Source organism: Camelus dromedarius, chromosome 5 (genome assembly GCF_036321535.1).
Source record: "Camelus dromedarius isolate mCamDro1 chromosome 5, mCamDro1.pat, whole genome shotgun sequence".
In the NCBI taxonomy this organism is placed as follows: Eukaryota; Metazoa; Chordata; class Mammalia; order Artiodactyla; family Camelidae; genus Camelus; species Camelus dromedarius.
In genome coordinates, this window is record NC_087440.1 from 4027626 (window position 1) to 4046544 (window position 18919).

The window sequence follows — 18919 nt, forward strand, 5'->3', positions numbered from 1 at the left end:
CCCGGCCAAGAGTCCCCTCCACTCCATTCTACTTGAGAATCACACTTGGAGAAGGTTCGTGTGTGTGTGTGGGTATGAATGAGTGTACTCTGTGTATGTGATTGTGAGCGGGTGTGGGAAGGCTTTACATATGTGAGAGGGTGTGTGTGTGACGGGGAAAGCACTGATGAAGGAGGGTCTGAAAGGAGACTAAGCACAGGGCAGTGGTGCCTCTCCCCTTCCATGGCTGCACATCTCCTTCCGTGCACAGCCCTGAAAAGGTACTGCCTCCCTGTCCTCTCAGTTTCCTTTATCTGCCATCACCCTTCTTTCATGGATGAGAAGTAACGTCCGATTTTAGTCCGTGGCTTCATATTCTTCCCACATTCAGTTCTCTCTGACTCCAGGACTTTACTAAAATTGTGCAGACTGCCCTGAGCGTGTCCTGGGCCCCCTCCACCCTCCAGTGAACGGACAGAGGGCAGTAACCAAGGGAAGAAAAGAGAAGTAGCCCGGGAACCAGGGCGTCTACCCCGAGGTGATCCACACCCAAGGCCCGGATTGAAAGTGCGAAGTGTTGACATATTTCCAAATTATCCTTTTTAATCTCACAAGCCTAAAATGGAAATCTTGGCAGATCCCAGGAAATTAGCAACTTGGAGATACGAAAACTACTATATAGCTCGGTTTAACACGTGCTTGGGCATATTTAAGACATATTTAAAATTTTGGAAAGGCCAAGAGAGTTTGGCTTTTTTAAGGAAAGGGCTGGCAGAAGAAGACTGTACCATCCTGCACGCTGCGGGCTCCAAGGCTGAGGCTTTACATGTGTCGGAGGGGTCTGTTCATCAGAAAAGGCAGGGCAGGCGAGCGGAGAGAGCCAGGCAGGGGGCGGAGGGCACAGCCAGCTGGTGGCAGTGACCCCGTCATCAGGTAACCACAACCTGATTAGAAGGAAACCAGACTGGGAACCACAGGAGTTTTCACTTTCTTTGCGCTCTGACCACAAAAGAACAGAAACAAGAAGTCAGTTGTCTCTTAAAGGGACTCGGAGAGAATCGAGCAAGCAGAGACTATCCCGCCTAGCAAAGGCCAAGCCAGAAGGAATGTGGACCAGAGGTTCCCAGACAGGCAGGGACTGGAAAGTGTTACAAGGATTCCCGGAGGAGAAGAGGAGAACCTTAGGTCAAGCAGCAATTAATGACAGCTCCCGTCCAAAGGCACCAGCCTGCGCCTCACTGCTCTGTGTCTCTCTACACCCCAGCGAAACCTCAAACTTAGTCTCCTATGGAGTAGAGTAAATTAATGCATAATATTTGGGTTTTTTTAATCCTTTCTTTTTATGGAAGAATCCTGACTGACCGGATCTTATGCGCTATCATTGAGATGTCAACTGTTTACACCTGGAGAAGCAGCGGCACCTTACCATCCAACCCCAACGGAGCCTTCCCTGTGTGATCCGTGACAGTTAGTGGCTCAGTGGCAATGGTCCTCATGGTAGGAGAGATGTGATAGAAATAAGATAGGTGGCAGGCCATGCAGAATTTCCTTCCAGAGCGGCACACCCATCCCCTTCTCTGACACTGGGAGAAGACTCAAATATGAATAAGAGTTGTACTGCTATAGAAACAGCTTTGAAACTATTATGGGGGCCACATGAGTCATATTTAGTTGTTAACAGGTGTGGCCTCGCATCCTTGTGCTGTCACATCAAGTTGAAAACCATGGTTATAGATGAATGAAAGAGAAAAGAGGTGCAGGTGGGAAAGCTTCCAGGGCTCCAGGCCGTGTTGAGGCCCCAGGCTTCTTGTCCCAAAGACAGAGAACGCAGGGCTCTCTGGGCTCCCTTCCCTACCAGCCTCAGCGACACTCAGACAAGCTCCCAAGCATGAGGCACATCCCAGTTCTATGATTTTGCTTGCATTCTCTTCTTTGTACAGGCATTCTAACTCTCAAAATACTTCTGCTATTCACTTGGGATATTCTTCATCTCAAAACCACACCAAAACACATCATATTCATACCAACATCAGGACAATTGTCTAAATGCTACGATCTTCTGAAACCTTCTTCAACTTTTGGGAATTTTAGAAAGCACATATGAGAAGGCACTTATCTTTCACCCAAAAAGGCACTGACTATTCTAGGACATTTGTGGCAAATGTTTTAGTTTGCCTGTATCCTGATTGAGAACAAAAAAATGTATACAAAGCTCGTTACTTCTTCTGCTATGTGCCCCGGTTTTTTTGTTCAACTCACCATGATGGAATTTTCTAATAGCATTTTAATTATCTGTCTAACTTCTCTTGGTCTCCCTTGCCCAGATGATCATCTCTGGGAATGGGATCACATCTTATTCATGTCTTTGCACAGCCCTCATCAAAAGGTCTGCGTATAGAAACTGATTAACAAATGTTTGGTTTCGGATGTATGGATGGAAATAGAAGTACAATATGATCTGCTTCCTAAAATATACGAATGTGATCTGCTTCCCATAATGAGAAAGGACCTATAATTTAATAACCAAGTTTGTACACCCCTCCCTTTCCACTTAGAAAGTCTACAGCTATGGGGTTAGTAGTCAGCAGCCTAGAAATGGGCTTTATTGAGGCAAACTGTGGTCCCCTTGAGTTGTCCAAGGTCCTGATTTCTGCCAGGCTCTCATTCAAACTAGTCCGGCCAGGGTGTAGAAAAGCCTTGAGCCAAGTCTCATGGTGCTCCCTGCTCGCCCACAAGGGCTGATGTGAGCTGATGCAACTCCACCTGCCTGATCACACCTCTCCTGGTACGCCGAGCCAGTTGCCCCATGTTGGTTCCTGGGATTGACTTGTGATGACATTTTCTAGGCTTAGCCACTTCCTCTCGCTCCATATGCCTTTTTAGTTCTCCTGGCCAAAAAGGATTCTCTGTAAACTAGTGAGAAACTCATTTATTCCAAACAGTAAATGATTTGCACGGTTTGGTGTATTACTGCTCCTCAAAACCTCTGCAACTTAAAGGGAACGCGATCTTAAGTCAAAAAAGGAACTGTGGCATTTCAGGCATAAGCATACACTCAGTTCTTTGCTCCTGGGCACATAGTCCCTGTCCAGAGCTACTGGCTACCCAGCCTTCTTCCCCTCCTCAGTAATGCCATCTTCCTACCATTCTTATTCATAGATGACTTTGGCCCCTGCATCATGTGCTTCATGGTCCACACGGATGACCATCCAACATTGGGATGGCCATCAAGTCCTCTTTTTTTAAAATTTTATTTTATTGAGTTTTAGTCAGCTTACAATGTTGTGTCAATTTCCAGTGTAGAGCATTATTCCTCAGGCACACAAGAGCACACACACATTCACTGTCGCACTCCCTTCCACCGTGAGCTACCACAAGATCCTGTATGTATTTCCCTGTGCTACACAGCACAGTCTTGTCTATCCATTCCACATGTATCTGTCAGCATCTACAAATTTTGAACTCCCAGTCTGTCCCTTCCCACCTCCCTCCCCGCTGGCAACCACAGGTTTGTATTCTGTCTATGAGTCTGTTTCTGTTTTATATTTAGACCATTAAGTCCTCTTAATCATTTGATCTTCTCAATCCCAGCGACCATCTTCCCTATTTCACATTGGTCACTACTCCCCAAGCCACCTAAATCTTTTCATCATGTTTCATTTTATGCATAAATCTTAACTTTCTCTCCAGCTAGCTTGGTCAACTTCTGCCCAAATGGTTTTTGAGCCTCCTGGGAACCTCCAGTCAATGAACCCTTCACTTTCTGCCAACCCATCACCTAGCTTCTTTCTTTATTGACCTCTTTATCCAACTTAGATCGCATGGCCCATCACTCCACAGCATTTTTTCCAGAATTCCAAACTCCTCTGTCGCTCTGTCCTTTTATCACACCCATCTGGCAAAAAGTCAGCTCCGAATGGACCCAACGCCCCTCTTACTCTGAAGCAGAGCACATGTCGAGTCCTACTGAGAAAGTAACACACAACATCTCACCATGTACTCACGGTAACGATTCTCACATGTCTTTCAGCCCTGCCCAGTACGCATGCCACTTTTCTCTCGTCAACTCTGCAAAGCACTTCTGGTCTAATCTGCCCTCCACAAACCTCTGACTCCCTCACTTCTTACCACCCTGCCTCCTTTTTCTCAGGGAACACTGAGTCTGTTACGAGGATCTCTCTCACCCACCCACCACCGAGTGCTCAAGCCCATTCCCTCCCACCTGTTCCCTGGCCTTTTCTCCCTCCCCCAAGCCAAGGCTGGTTCGTCCAGATGGCTTAAGATCCAACTTCTGCCGCTGTCAGGAAGTTTACATTGGCCACCAACCCTCTCTAATGGATTTCTCCCAAAGGCACTGAAATGCCCATAAGTCTTTTCCACTTAAAAACTGCCTTCTCTCAACCTTGCATACCCTCTAGCTGTTGCCTCATCTTTCTTTACCCTTTAAGCCAAACTTCCTAAGAATGTTGTTTCATTTACAGTTCCTCACTCTTCTCACTCCTCAGCCTACTCCTGGCTGGCTTTAGTCCCCATCATTACCCCAAAACAGCTCCTGCTTGGGTCACCAGAGATCTCCACGCCCCCAACCCAGAAGGCCTGTTTCCATCCCCATCTCACCGCACTGGTCAGCTTCTCACTGGCCCTGTTGGATCCTCTCTACTTCTCAATACCCACTCTCTTCCCTCTGCTCTAGTGACACACCCCTGCCCCCCTCCTAGATTTCCTGCCAACAGATTTTTCTGTCTCCCTCACAAGCGACTCCTCCTTTAGCTGACTGCTTCATATTGGAATTCCTCCAGACCTGCTCCCAGGCCCCCCTCATCTTCACTGTAAACTCTCTCCCTCAGCAAACTCACCAGCCTCATGGCTTCAGATTCTGCCTATAAACAGCTGAACTCTGAAATCCACCTTGCCTCAGTCTTCAGTTCTTTCACACCTTCACACTCTTTATTCTGCCAGACTCTCTCTGCATGACCTGGGCACCATGTCTTCACCCAGACATTTTGCGATCAGTGTCAAGGAATTCCTAAACGAGTTCACCCAGCATCCAGCAATCTTCCTGACCCCAAGATGCTGGTGAACATCCTGTGACAAAGCCCTCTGCTTCAACCTCAGAGCCTGCCCTGGTGTGTTTCTCCAACTGGCAAAGGATTAAGGCTGACTTTGGTGCCCAGAAGACTGGTTAAAACCCTGGCTCTGTGATTTTCTTGTTGAATGACCACAGGGTTCTACTACTTAAGGAGGTTATGTTATTTAACCTCTCTAAGCCTCGATTTCCTCATCAATAAGGTGGGGATAATAATACTCGTAATGTCTAAGAATTATACTAATTATATGAATATTTATGTAGTAGGCATAGAACAGTGCCCACCATATAATACACAATCCTAAAGGTAATTTTATTATGAGCGTACTTATATTCAGCCTTAATGATTCCTTATTGTGTTCTTCTCTGTATAGACCCTAAAATGTTTCTATTATTCCCAAGTCCTTGATGGGCAGACACTGATCTCTTGACATTGACATGCTTCATTGTGAAGATCAAGACCTCCCCCATGTGCTTCCTCAGTGCCTTAAAGGTCCCTCTCTAGGTAGCCATGGGGTCCTCCTTCCCGCAGGCCCAGAGACTCTGCTCTGTCTCCTTACAAGGCAGTCCCTTCTTCTTTAGGACCTCCAGCTGTCACTGCTCAGGCACCTCCCTCCACCAGTCATCCACTCCACCTTTCTTATTCAGACTCTCCTACCTCTCCTTCTACCTCAGGACAGAAGGGACCTCAAGTCTCTCCTAGCCCTGAGCAAAACAAATAAAAATTAGACCTTCTTTCTCTTGCCTTTGCTCCACTAACCATCATCTTTTTTTTAAAGGCAATTTCAGAAGTACTTGTTTTATTTTAGAAACTTAGTCTTGTTTTCTGAATAATTGTTAAAGTTCTTTTTAAAAAGGCCAGGGGGGTGGAGGGTGGGAAGGGATAGACTGGGATTTCAAAATTGTAGAATAGATAAACAAGATTACACTGTATAGCACAGGGAAATATACACAAAATGTTATGATAACTCACAGAGAAAAAAATGTGACAATGAGAGTGTACATGTCCGTGAATGACTGAAAAATTGTGCTGAACACTGGAATTTGACACATTGTAAAATGATTATAAATCAATAAAAAATGTTAAAAAAAAAAGGAATGTGAACAAAATTTAAAAATTCAATACTCATTTTTTACTGTGGTGGTGACTGTCATGACTCATTATGACATCTGTTGAAATGAACTAATGGATATTTTAACAACTTTATCTCCATGTGTCTTTAGCTGTTTCTGCCCTTGCATTCAAAACTTATTTAGACACTTCAAATAACCCGGTTTGGCTCTTTTAGTCAACAATATAACATGCATTTATACTATAGGATGCTAAATATTTGATCAAGATTTTATAACAATCAACTTAAAAAATCAACTGTACTAGGAGGTACAGACAAACTGATGTAGTTAATCCATCCCCTAATCTTCTGCTTCAGACATAAAGCAGTAACCAATGGTATATTCAAGTTCAAACCAAAAGGACTTACTGAATGGCAATATCGAAGAATGAGTGAAGTGAGAGCCCCGGGTCTTCTAGAAGAGCACAACGGCAGCCTGGTATCTACACTGGCCAGAGCTTAAGAGTGGGTTCCCGCTACCCATCTTCTTGAATGGAGTCTACACAAGTTTCTCTTCCCGGCCCCTTACCGTGTGCCCTCTGTGCTCTCAAAGGCTTCCCCTCCCTGCAGGTGTGTCCCCCTCCCCGTCAGGCCTTTCTGCCACATGTCACACAGCTGACCTCGCTCCCCTCTGGAGTTGCCTCTTCCCCAGGAGGCGCTGGTACTGGCCCTCCTCGTACTCGGTCTCCACTGCGGTCTCCTCCCACTAAGCAGACACACTGGGTATGAACCTCTGTCTCTACTCAAGTCTTCAAGAAATACTGCATTTCCTTATTTTCTGTTAATTAACTGGATTTCAACCCCAGGCTCTCATCCTGCTGGGTTGGTGAGAAATTGAGCGTCAGTCCGTTTTCCTCCTCTTTTCTTCTTCTCCTTCCTCGGAGGGGCTCTGCCATAGTTCTCAGACAGGACACGGGGCTGACTAAGGCGGAACACAACTTCAGTCCCCTCTGAGAGTTGCGCTGTCTCAGGCTCCGAAGCCCTGCGCGCCCTGCTCTTTCCCACCAAGCTTGCACCCGTGAAGCTTTGGGCTGGCAGCCCAGGCAGCAGGGGCTGCCCACTCTGCGGCCTTGCCGGTGCTCAGAATACCACCAGGGTCAGCGAGAAGAACCTCACTGCTCCCCTCCAGGACCGCAGAACTTGCCCAGGGAACTCTTCAGTCACTGGGAAACCCTCCTTGCCTCGACTGCCCTCATCGTCTACAGACAGCCTTGACCTCACAAACGTCAGAGCCCTACCTTGTAAGGCTTATAAGCATAGAGTCTACAATCTGCCTCGATCAGGGAAGAAAAAACACAAAGAGAAAAGATGAATCTGGATCTCAAAAAAGTATTCCGCTACCAAATTCATCAGTGTGCTTGCCAGGAGTTGGGAGATTAGGTTGTAATGTTTTCTTTCTTTTTTTCCCACCATAGCAGATATAACCAAATATGTGTCTGGTGATGTGAATATGAGATTATGCTATATTTTTTTTGCTTGCTATTCCATTTTTAATGTCTCAAAATGAATAACAAACTTTTAAATCTCCAATAAAGCTTTATCTTCGAAAGAGACATTTCTCAATTTATGTCCCTACACCCTCTTCCTTGATGATCTCACCTATTTTCAAGGGTCTCCCTTTTGCCATAGCACAGGTGGTTCTGAAGTACATCTCACTGCCTCTCAGCCATCTCCTACATGTCAGGGTGTCCTTTCCAGCTAATCCCTGGATGTCTGCATTTGCACATGCAACAGGGAGCTCAGGCTCAACCCACTGCCCCGCTGACACAGACCCCCCGGCCCCCATCATTCCCATCCATCATCAAGTCCAGTCAGCTCAGCCTCAGAGCCTCTCAACTCAACCTCCTTTTCTCCACCTCCTCTGCCCCCCCAATCCACGCCAGCCCCACCCTCACCTGAAAAACTGCAACAGTTCCTGAACATCTCCTACTTAACTCTCCAATCTATGCTCCACACAGCAGCCTCCCTGAGATTTCAACCCCGCACATCACGCGGGGTCCTTCCTGCATAAAGTCCTCCCGTGGTTTCCTTTCAGGTTAGTATCCAGACTCTGCAGTTTGGCCTCTGATGTGGTCTGAGTTCGGTCCCCACTCAGCTAGGTCTTCCCCTCATTCCCTACACCCCAGCTACCCTCGCTTCTTTTAGTTCCTCCAACAGGCCAAATCCTTTCCCACCTTCACACCTCATGTGTGCCCAGTGCTGTTGCTCTGTGCAGAATGCCGGGTCCTTCATCTTCCCAGGGCCTTTGAGACAGCCTGTGATGGTGTTTTTCTTTTTGTGATCTTTTGTTAATGTCTGTCTTGCACTCAATGCGGGTAGAGATGTGTATACACCCCACCCCCACCCTACTCTCCGAGCAGGCTAGTTCAGTGCCGGGCACACAAGTGGGACTCAATAAATGCTTGATTCAATAAACGAATGAATGTCTAGGTTTGAGGCTGTCCTATCCTCCCCACCTCTCCCCACCACCCTTGCCTTCTATTGTGTTTCCTCCTTCAATCATTGGTGCTTGAAAACATCCCACCCCTCAGGCTCAAAATCCTTGTGTCCCCTTTGACTCCTTTTCCTCCTCACTCCTTCTATCCAACATGTAGGCAAAATACATCATCTACCTCAGATTAGGTCCAATACACAAACTCCTCTTCTCCATTTCCAGTACTTGGCCCAGGTGACCTCTCATTCGGATGATTAAAGTCGCTGCCTCGTGTCCCCTCCCCCAATGACTCCAGTCTGTTCTCCCCAGAATCTGCAGAATTATTTTCCTGAAGTTCAGACAGACCTCTTGTTCAAAACAGCTTACTGTTCCACCAAATAAAATCTGAATGGAGCATCATGCAGCAATTAGAAGCAACAGATTAGATTTCAACACAGCAACACGGGTGAATCTTAAAAACACCATGTTTAGTGAGAAGAGTAAGAAAGGGGATGAGATTATATCACACAATACCACTTACAGACATTAAAAATACATGCAGCAAAAGAGTAAACGTTTTACAGAAACGTACATAAGCAAAAAGATAAGCATCAAATGCAAAAATGCAATTCCCTGTGGGGAAAAAGAGAATGGGAAAGTAGTGTAGAAGAGAAAAGGGAAGAAAATAAATGAGAAGGGCTTGGCATGTACCAATCATAATAAATGGACCATGAACTCAGGAGGATAAACAAGACCCCTAGGAAAAAACAGACAACAACAACAAAACCACTTGTACCCCACATAGGTAAAATTCAGTTCATTTTCGCACCTCTCTTCATCGTTCTTAGGATATTTCTTTCCGTATCGATGTGCAAAGCGTAACTTACTTTAATCGAGCAAGCACCACGCTGCGCTTTAGCACTGAGGTGATGAGCCATCCACCTCCTCATGTTGCCCAACGCGAGACAAATTCCCAGGTACAGTCCTCCTGACCACTTCCTGTTAGCGATCACTTCACTCAAGCACAGTTATTCTTTTCACAATCTGAGCTTAGAGCACTATGTTAAAAAGAACAAAGTCTAATAAACAACCCTGAGCCTTTACCATAGTTTTTGGGTCCACTAGTGACACCGTATTCATTTTATCAGGTATAGTCAGCTGTAAGGTACAGCTACATATTTCAAAGGAACTGGAAACTCTATGTATTTTTTAATCATTTTTGATACCCCACACTTAAGCTCCCACCTGCTAGGAATTATGAATCCAAAATGGAAGTGCAGTCTCAGAAGGCATGAGGTCACTTGGAGATCAGCTTTGCTGGCAGAATCCAGGTTTCAAGGAGAAGTAATAAACATTGTGGACTGACTGGTCTCATAATCCCCATTCGTCCCCTTCCAGTCAGCACAGAATTGGAAAGGATGAATAGTTGATCATGGGATTCCTAATTCCATCTGGGTCTGCAAAACACGGAGAACACCTGCTTGCCTTGGGATGAGCATGCCCAGGACAACTGTGTTCTTTTATTCCATCTCAGACATAGAATGCCTGCTCTGAGTGCCCCTTGGGTAATACAGAAAGGCTTTGCTAATGTAATTAAAATAAAGCTGAGCTCTTTAAACTCTAAATAGATTTACTTTGGTATCTGGGCAAACAGTATTTCCTTGGAAATGAATCAGATTGGACACAGATATTTCTAAACGGTTGGCGGAGAGGTGAGAAGCTGGTATGTATTTTCCACTCCAAGGTGAACCACTCGATAGTTTAGATCTGTTTGACAACAATTTGGAGTGGACGTGCAGTATTTTAGAATAAGAGGCTTTGAAACCTTACACTGGAGTATGAATCCTGGTTCTGCTACCTAAATCTCTGTGTTATTTGGGTAAATTTTACTAATATCTTTGAATCACACTTAAGTTTACACATTTGCACATTATGGGCAACTCTCTTATCTTTGAGAGACAAATGAACGTTACATGATTGTGTGAAATATCTTCCAAGGTGTCTGAGAGTCAGAATCCAAGAGTGGTGCCAAAGCTACACAGGGTTTTAGCGGGGATTCGGTGAGACTGTAAGTGTGAGATATCTACAGCCACGTCTGGCATATGGTGGACACTCGAGTAGGGTCCTCGTTGTTCAGCAGTGCTCTCAGATTGCCATGCTTGTGTTTTCTACAATTAGGATTAATTCCTTCAGTGACGCTTGAAGGTTACACTTGAAATCTGTGTTTATTTCTGGCTGGAAGCCTACTTCTGGGCGCAATGCAACTCTGTTCTTTATTTTTTTTTTCAACTTTTAATTTTTTAAATTTAAGTCTAGTCTGTTTACAAAGTTGTGTTAGTTTCTGGTGTACAGCATAGTGGTTCATTTATTCATATATATTCATTTCCATATTCCTTTTCATTATAGGTTATTACAAGACATTGAATATAGTTCCCTGTACAGTAGGACCTTGTTTATCTGTTCTGCACATAGAAGTTTGTATCTGCTAAACCCTAACTCCTAATTTATCCTTCCATCTCCCCTATCCCCGCTGGTGACCATAAGTTTACTTTCTATGTAAGTCTGTCTCTCTTTTGTAAATAAGTTCATGTGTCCATTTTTCAGATTCCACATATAAACGATATCAATTGGTATTTTTCTTTCTGGTTGACTGACTTTACTTAGCACCATCCAAGTCCGTCCATGTTGCTGCAAATAGCATTATTTCATTCATTTTATGGCTGAAGAGTATTCCATTGTGTGTATACATCTATACATCTATATATCACATCTTCTTTATCCACACCCCTGGCCCTGACTGGTCAGGCCAGCCCCCCGGCACCCCCTCCACTCCAAGGTGGCTGCATGACTTGGCCATCTGGTCACAGGGTCTCTGTAAGCTTGTTTTCTTTTCCTGTTTGCTCATCTGTCAGGAAAAGAGGTTTGACATTGACATTTCTGCCTCCAGTTCATTGAGAAAAAAAAAAGAGGAAATACTCTGCGTGTGTTTCTAGAAGGGACGTGGCCTTCAGCCCTGAACCCGAGTGTTCATCCTCTGGGGACTTGCTCCAGATTTTCCTCTCCTTTCCTCATCCTGTCCTGCTAATTGCTTGGAAGACAGACTGAAGCAGAGTGTGGACAGAGTGGGAAGAGGTCTGCATAGGGGCTGGATTAATTGCATGTCACAGAAAGAAGAGGCTCCAACGGAGATGCTTCATTGCAAAGCCATGATCATGGGAGTGACCGTTTCCAAGACCTGATGGAGGCCAGAGCTCAGAGTGGCACGTGTGGCGGTCCTTGCTGCAGGCAGTCATGACGGTGGCGGGCAGTGTGGGGAGCCTGACCCCAGAGCCACCCTCACCCAGCAGGTACACGTGCTGTCTCTGGATCAGCTCAGCGCCACCTGAAACTCCAGTGGGTACACAGAAGGCCCTAGAGTGGTCCCCAGAGCAGGGCTCAGGCCGCTCCTCGCCCTCTGCTCAGGGGAAACAAGAGATTCCACGGTCTGCCTGAGCATGGCCAGCACCGTGGCTCCAGGACTCGCAGGCCCAGGCCGATCAGCACGGCCAGCCTGGGGTATTGGAGCAGAATGAGGACAAGCACCAGCAGGAGTCCCTCCGAACAGCAATCCCTTCCTTCTCCTTGGGACCATTACTGACTGGATAATCCGGGTGCAGCACGAATCAGAGCTGAAGCCAGGAGAGCTTAAGCCCCTGAGCAAAGAAGACGCAGGGCTGCACGCCTGCAGGTGTGAGGACTGTGGCAAGTGTGAGCAGTGCACCCACCCGAGGCCACTGCCATCAGACTGGATCTGCGACAAGTAGGGCCTTCACTTGGCCCGGAACGTGACTGACTAGGGGACGTATGTGTGCGTGTGAAAGGTCTCACCTCTTGTTCTAATGACGACGAGGACCACCACACTGACAACTCACATTCCCGCAGCCAGTCTCACCGGACAACCTGCCCCTCTTCCTGCCCTGTCCACGGTGTCACCTTTCAGCAAAGGCTGCCTCAAATCGTGCCAGGGGTGCTACAACCCAGGGAAAAGGCCTGGGTGACACTGTAAAAATTCAAACACAGTTTGCTGCAAAGTTGCCACCGTGTTTTCCAGAGACAACGTGCTGTATCTCTGTATATGTACCACCACCTGCAACCGCGAAAACCAAGTTGTGCCACGCTACAGTCACAAAACATCACACCGATACACTGCACATTCCGAACAGTGTGACCCAATCAGCACATTTGCAGACTGTATCTTGCCCCACAGAAACCTTTACCGCAAAACCCTAACTTCCTTTTGGGCCCCATGCACACCACAGTCACAGTCAAACTCAACCCTTAGTTTCTAGTTTTTCTAGTGCAAATAGTATCTGTTTGAAGATCCACCATGCTGTAAAAAGAATATTTATTTTAAGAGGCTCTTTTAAGTTTGGCCTTGCTGGAACTGTTCATAAGGGATTTCAAACTGAACTGTTAAAAAGGCCTCCCAAGGCCAGGAAAGCCACACCACCTGATCTAGGTGGATTTTTCTTGTCTTGAGTTTCAGAATCTCTTGAGGTTCCTGCAACTGCCACAAAGTAGCCTTCATTATTCACTTGGAGAGGCTGCTAGGAACCTAAGAGCTTCCAAATTCAGAGGTCTCAGGTTGAAAGAAATGATAAGGGTTTCGATTCTGTTTATAAAGGTGTAATTTACCAAATTGCTGTAAGCCATAATTATCTAAAGGGGAAAGTTCCTCTATATTTGGAAAATAAAGATTAAAAGCCAGTAATATTTCAGACAAAACCAAGAATTCGTACTATATTCATCAGTTTACTCCATCCCATGTAACTAAACCTTTTAACAGTTTTATGAAATTAGAGATTCCATTAGACTTTTAATTTCTTACCCAGCTCAGTGGTACGATTTGACAATCAGAAACCTGTACTTGTCGAAAAGTCCTTTCCATAAACCTTTTGAAAAGGAGGCATTTTGCAAGGGCATCAGAGTAAAATCTTAACTGTCTATGAAAGACAAAGTCTAAAGGCATGTTTAAAAACCGGACTGCAATGCAATTGACAAAGAAACTTGATCAATGATGTGACACACATTTTAAGACAATAACTAGAATTATGGCCGACAACATTTTATCAGGACATACCAGATTTTTAGGAATTCCACATAATTTCTAGAATCTCTATATTAATAACATTCACCCATATAATACAATCTAAGACATTTTATCATCACTCATTCAATAATGCTTCCCACATAATTTAACATTGCAAATGAACACAACACATCTAGGATCTCTCTCTGGGATGCTCCAGGGGCCCTCTGAAGCATTTCAAAGTTAGCTGAAGGTCTAAAGAATTTAATTAAAATTTAATATCTGGGAAGTTTGTCAAAGGGCTTTAAAACACTTGGTCAGATAAGATCATAGGTCACTGCAAAACAATACTTATCCACTTAACCAGGGTGACAATAAAAGCTTTCAAGGCAAGATAGGGAACAGATCTCCTCAAGACAAAGAAATTCACGTAATCTGTTATCAAAAGCAGCTCAATAGTCTAAGAAAATTTTGTTTTCCTAACAGAGAGAGAAAAACCAAATGCTGCCTTGCATCTGTCTACTCTTAACCAAATCCATTACCTAATTACACTTAATCCAGTCTTAGATTTTCTTAGGAAATCCTGACCACGTACAAAATTCTTTTCCTTGTGTTTTTTTTCCCCCAGAAACCTCCTGCAAATTTCTGTATCCATGTTGCTTTGTTCCTTATTTTTTCCATTCAGAAACAACCAGCTCTAGGACAAAACCATCTCCTTTTTTTTTTTTTTCCCTTTAACACAAAAACATTTCTGTTCCTCATACTTTCTTTTACTGAAAACATGCTTCCCATTTTTCTTACATACTGAAGGGCATACATTGGCCACACAGCAGTTAAGTTAAAATACCGTCTTTTCCCAAGTCATGGGGCTATAGCTAGAGTTGGACCGACCAACCAAAATTCTGCCCAAAGGGCTGTCTGATGGAATGGAAGTGGTGCCAAGCATTTTCATCTCTAAGTGCAAAACACAAACACAGACCTCGGCCAGCAGATGGCATCCTCAGAAACAAGAAAGACCAGAAACCAAAACTGAACTGCAGAAACACAGAGTGTCTTCCAAGTCCCGCTAGCCTGTGACCACTATCCAGTTGGCGCCTTCCAGGTGGGAAATTCTGGTTAAGGGGGTTCCACCAGATCAGGAATTCCTACCCCAGGGATTTCCCCAAACATGGTCCAGGGGCCTCAGTGCGCACACCCGGGGGCTTACCCTCATTCTGGCCGAGGGGTCGTGACTTCTCTGAGGCTGCTTTTCTTCTCCAAGTAGCTTCCATGCAGCAGGGAGTCCAAGCCGGTGCAGGCGAGAGAAAAAAGGGAGTGTCCCCAAAGCGGAAGTGGCTTCGGCAGCTGCTGGGACAGTCTCTCTTCCATTCCCTACTTTCGCCCGAGTCCCATCTGCCAGGGACAGAAAAGTATGTGACACTGATGAAAGAAATTGAAGAAGATGCAAGTAAATGTGAATACATCTCAAGTTCATGGGTTAGAAGAATTATTAATGTTAAAAAGTATTTCTACTCGAGTGATAGACACATTCTTATGCAATGCCTGTCAAAACTCCAAGGGCATCATTCACTAAAACAGAAACACAATTATGCAATTGAAACTTGAGTTTTTAACAAACTAATAGAGTACAAAAGTGTTTAAAAATAAATTAATTAAATGTTCATCTTTGTAAGTTAAAAGAAGGCAAAATAAACCCAAGTGAATTAGAAGATTCAAATCACTTTAAACAAAGTAGATATTAACAAAGTTTAAAAAATTAGGGATTAAGAATGAAGTGAAGAAAGATTATTTTATTAATAATAATTTTAAAAAGCAAAGCTTTCAGGAAATAAAAGAACAAAACAGGACAATTCCTACTTTTCACTCTGGTTCAGCATGTAGAGTCTGGAAGTTGTCGCTCTATCTACAACAAGTAAAAAAACTACACAAACCAAAAGCAGTGCCTCCTGTTAGATGGAGGCCTCAGAGAATTTAGGTCCAGGGCAATTTGCCAGCCCCGCAACAGAGAGACAGACAGATGGACACAAAGACTCTCATTTAACAGAGCAAAACTGCACAAGCAGAAACCTCCAACAGAGAGACAGACAGATGGACACAAAGACTCATTTAACAGAGCAAAACTGCACATGCAGAAACCTCCATGGACCCCAGGGAGGAACTTGAACCACAGCTGACAAACTGCTGGAGGCTCAGTGAACTAGTCTGAGAGGTAAGGGGACACGGCACTAGGAGGGGGCCCCCCTTTTTTGTTCAGGATTCCTACCAGGTTCTCACACTGAAACCTGGGGGAAATGTGCTTCACTTCCAGTAGGAGAGAAAGAAACTATTTTGAAATAGGACCTCACTTCATTCTTCTTAATGCCGCCTGCCCTCAAGAGAAATGATTTTATCAGACGGTAAACAACTGAGGATTGAACAGAACATAACTGACCTGAAATACCAAAATCTAACACACTTTAGAGAAACCATATGCAACATATGTAAGAAAAGCGCCAGCCAGAGAGCTAACCTTTACTATCCCAAATAATTCACACACGGTAGAGAAACTCTATGTTTGCAACCAATGCGAAAAAGCTGTCACTGATTGTTCATTACTTTAACAAAAACACATTCTCATTTTGGAGCAAAGACAGGTGTGTGATCACTCTGGTTGAACCCTCATCCAAGCTCCAGCCCCGGTGTATGCAAGAAAACTATAAGAGTAATCTCTAAAACACAAAAGAAGGAAAAGCTTTCTTTATTTGGAGAAGAAAACTCCGCGACTGCACCAAATAATTCCTAACGGAGAATCAGTTCAGTCAATTACACGTTGGAATCCTAGTCCTCACACAGTGACACTTGGACATGTGAGGATTCTCACTGCAGGAAACACTGTCAATGTCATAAACGGAAGAGGGTCTTCAGTGATCATCAGTCAATATTTATGATCTCACATTATGGACATGACAATATTTAAGTCAATGTGGTGAGGCCATCAGCTGGAGTTTCTGTCAGAAAACTTACACTGAGAAAACACTCTACAAAGAATCCTTTAGCACACCACTGAGCATTGGACATTTGCCAATGACCTATTACTTAAAATGGTAAGATGAAGAGGTAGGATTCTAAAGCATTCCTGTAAATGCTGAAGACACAGTTTGAAAACAATAATCAACAAGATAAATCAACTGCAGTAGATTCATACTTGCTGACATACAAACAGTAAGAGTTGTTGCTGAACAATTTGTACATTTGTCTTGACAAAATCATGGAACATTACACTGAATAAAAATAGGCCATTTCTCCTTCAATAATGTATTACTGGTAATCATTTAGTCAAGTCCTATAGTTAGAGGAATAACAAACACTATCACAAAGGCATACATAAATCAGGAGAGAACTTTGAATGAACCTGGAAATTGACAAAAATGTCTTACATATTGTCTATATGCATAGACACATACATACATATATATTTAATGTATATTCATGAATATAAAAATAAAGAGAGAAAATTCTGATAAAAGAAAATTAAAATATAGTTTAACTTTTGGGTGGAGGCTTACAGGCCTGTCCTCAGCAGCCCTCCCCCACCGGTTCCTCCACCTCCTCTGGACCGACCACCCTTATACCCCCCTGAGCACAGCCACCAGCTTGGGGCAGGCACTCCCATAGTGGCACTTCGGCACCTGCCTCCAGGTAGCCTCGCTGCTGGGCAGCACGCATACGCGCGCGGACACACACACATACACACACGCACGAAACTTTAAAAAAAGCTACCCCTGCAAAATGCCCTGCGTGCAAATTAAAAATACAAAAATATCCTTACACTCCAGAACCCGGGAGGAGACGAGATGAAGGGCTTCGGTGGAAGAGCCTCTTGGGGAACCAGTTCCATCCAGCCCAACGTGGGTCCCCAGGCTTTGCCAAGGGCGCTCGGAGGTCGACGCTGCCCCCTCCTCCGAAATACTCAGCGGCTCCGGGGACACTGACCAAGCATGGGTGTTGCGGGGAGAGGTGGGGGTGGGGCGTGGGGACGTGGTCCACGCACTGAGGGGTGGGCGGGGCGAGGAGCGAAGCCGGAGTGACAGCGGTACCAATGCGGGGTACGGGAGTCACCGAGGAGACTGAGAAGCAGAAACCAATCAGAGAGAGGCTGATGGCATCGCGGCCCCCTTCCGCCCCCGCGCCGCACTCGGGACCGCCCTCCTCCAAGCGGCTCTGCACGCACCCATCACGCGCCTCTGAGTCTCCTTGGCGCCGCGCGGCCTCCCGGGCCCCCATGGCCTCCCTGGCATCTCCGCCTCGCACCTTCCCTCCCGCCGCGCCGGAGGCGCACGGAAGGTAAGAAAAAAAAATAGTTTTTCTTTCTTTTTCCCTTTAGCTTGGCGAGCGTGCTGACTTTCGGATCTGTTTGCCCCCCAGCTCGCACTCACCTGCAGTCGCCTGGGACTGCGGGTTGAAAGCTCGCTGAGCTCTGCAGAGCCAGACGGAGGCCTCTATGCCACCGCCTGTCCCCGGGGGGAAATCGTCCTCCAAATCCCTCCCTTTCTCTGCGTTTTACTTCGAGTCCGTGCATCCCTTGGCGGTTCCTCCGATCTCTGGCCAGAGCACGCTGCCCAGAGCCAGCTTCGTCCGGCACCCGCTCCCGGGCATCTCGCTCCCCTGCCCGCCCTGCAAGGCGAAGTGGAGCGGGAAGGGGGTTTGTGAGGAGCCCTGCCTGCTTCCCGCTCCCACGGCTCCCTCTCCGCTCCCTCCGGCTTCTCTCCTGCTTCTTTCCAGCTCTCCCCAGCCGCCGTTGGTGTGTGTCTGAGTATGTGCGTGTTTTTTTTTAAATTGCTCTTTGCTTTTGCAACCCTGGGGCCAAAGCAGGGTGGCAGCAAAACCTAAAGGAGAGGGGCGTGGTGTTACAAAAAAGCAAGCAAGAGGCGCTTAGATTTGCAGCATTGGAAAGCCCGGGGAGCACCCTGGCTCATTTGTTGTCTGGGTTCCAGACAAAGGCCTTTCAGGTTTTAGAGCTAGCTTCTCCTTGTTCTCAAGGCCTCACACCTCCTCCAGGTTTAGGATCCAAGGAGTCCTAGTAAAAAGTTCTCCCCTAGGCCGTCGCAAGGGACTGTCAGGGTGAGAGTTGGGGGGATTTCCAAGAAGCAGCAACCGTGCCTCCCACCCCAGTTTTGGTAGCTGGGCTGAGGTCCGATTTGCGAGCAAACATCTTCTAATCCTGGTGGGTTTAGGTGAAGGGGATTCCGGGGTGAAGTTGGAGATGGGAGGCTCCGGTTTGT

At 45.7% G+C, this 18919-nt stretch overlaps 1 protein-coding gene and 1 pseudogene across 1 annotated transcript in view; both read left to right on the top strand.

Moving 5' to 3' along the window:
• Window positions 1-11828: 11828 nt before the first annotated feature.
• LOC116153409 (protein sprouty homolog 2-like) lies at window positions 11829-12918 on the top strand (annotated as a pseudogene).
• A 4964-nt stretch (window positions 12919-17882) lies between these two features.
• LOC135321264 (ubiquitin carboxyl-terminal hydrolase 3-like) overlaps window positions 17883-18919 on the top strand; it is a 289286-nt gene continuing 288249 nt past the window's right edge. The window contains exon 1 of the mRNA XM_064485505.1: window positions 17883-17981. The gene's annotated coding sequence lies outside the window, so the exon portion shown is untranslated. The remainder of the gene's footprint in view (window positions 17982-18919) is intronic.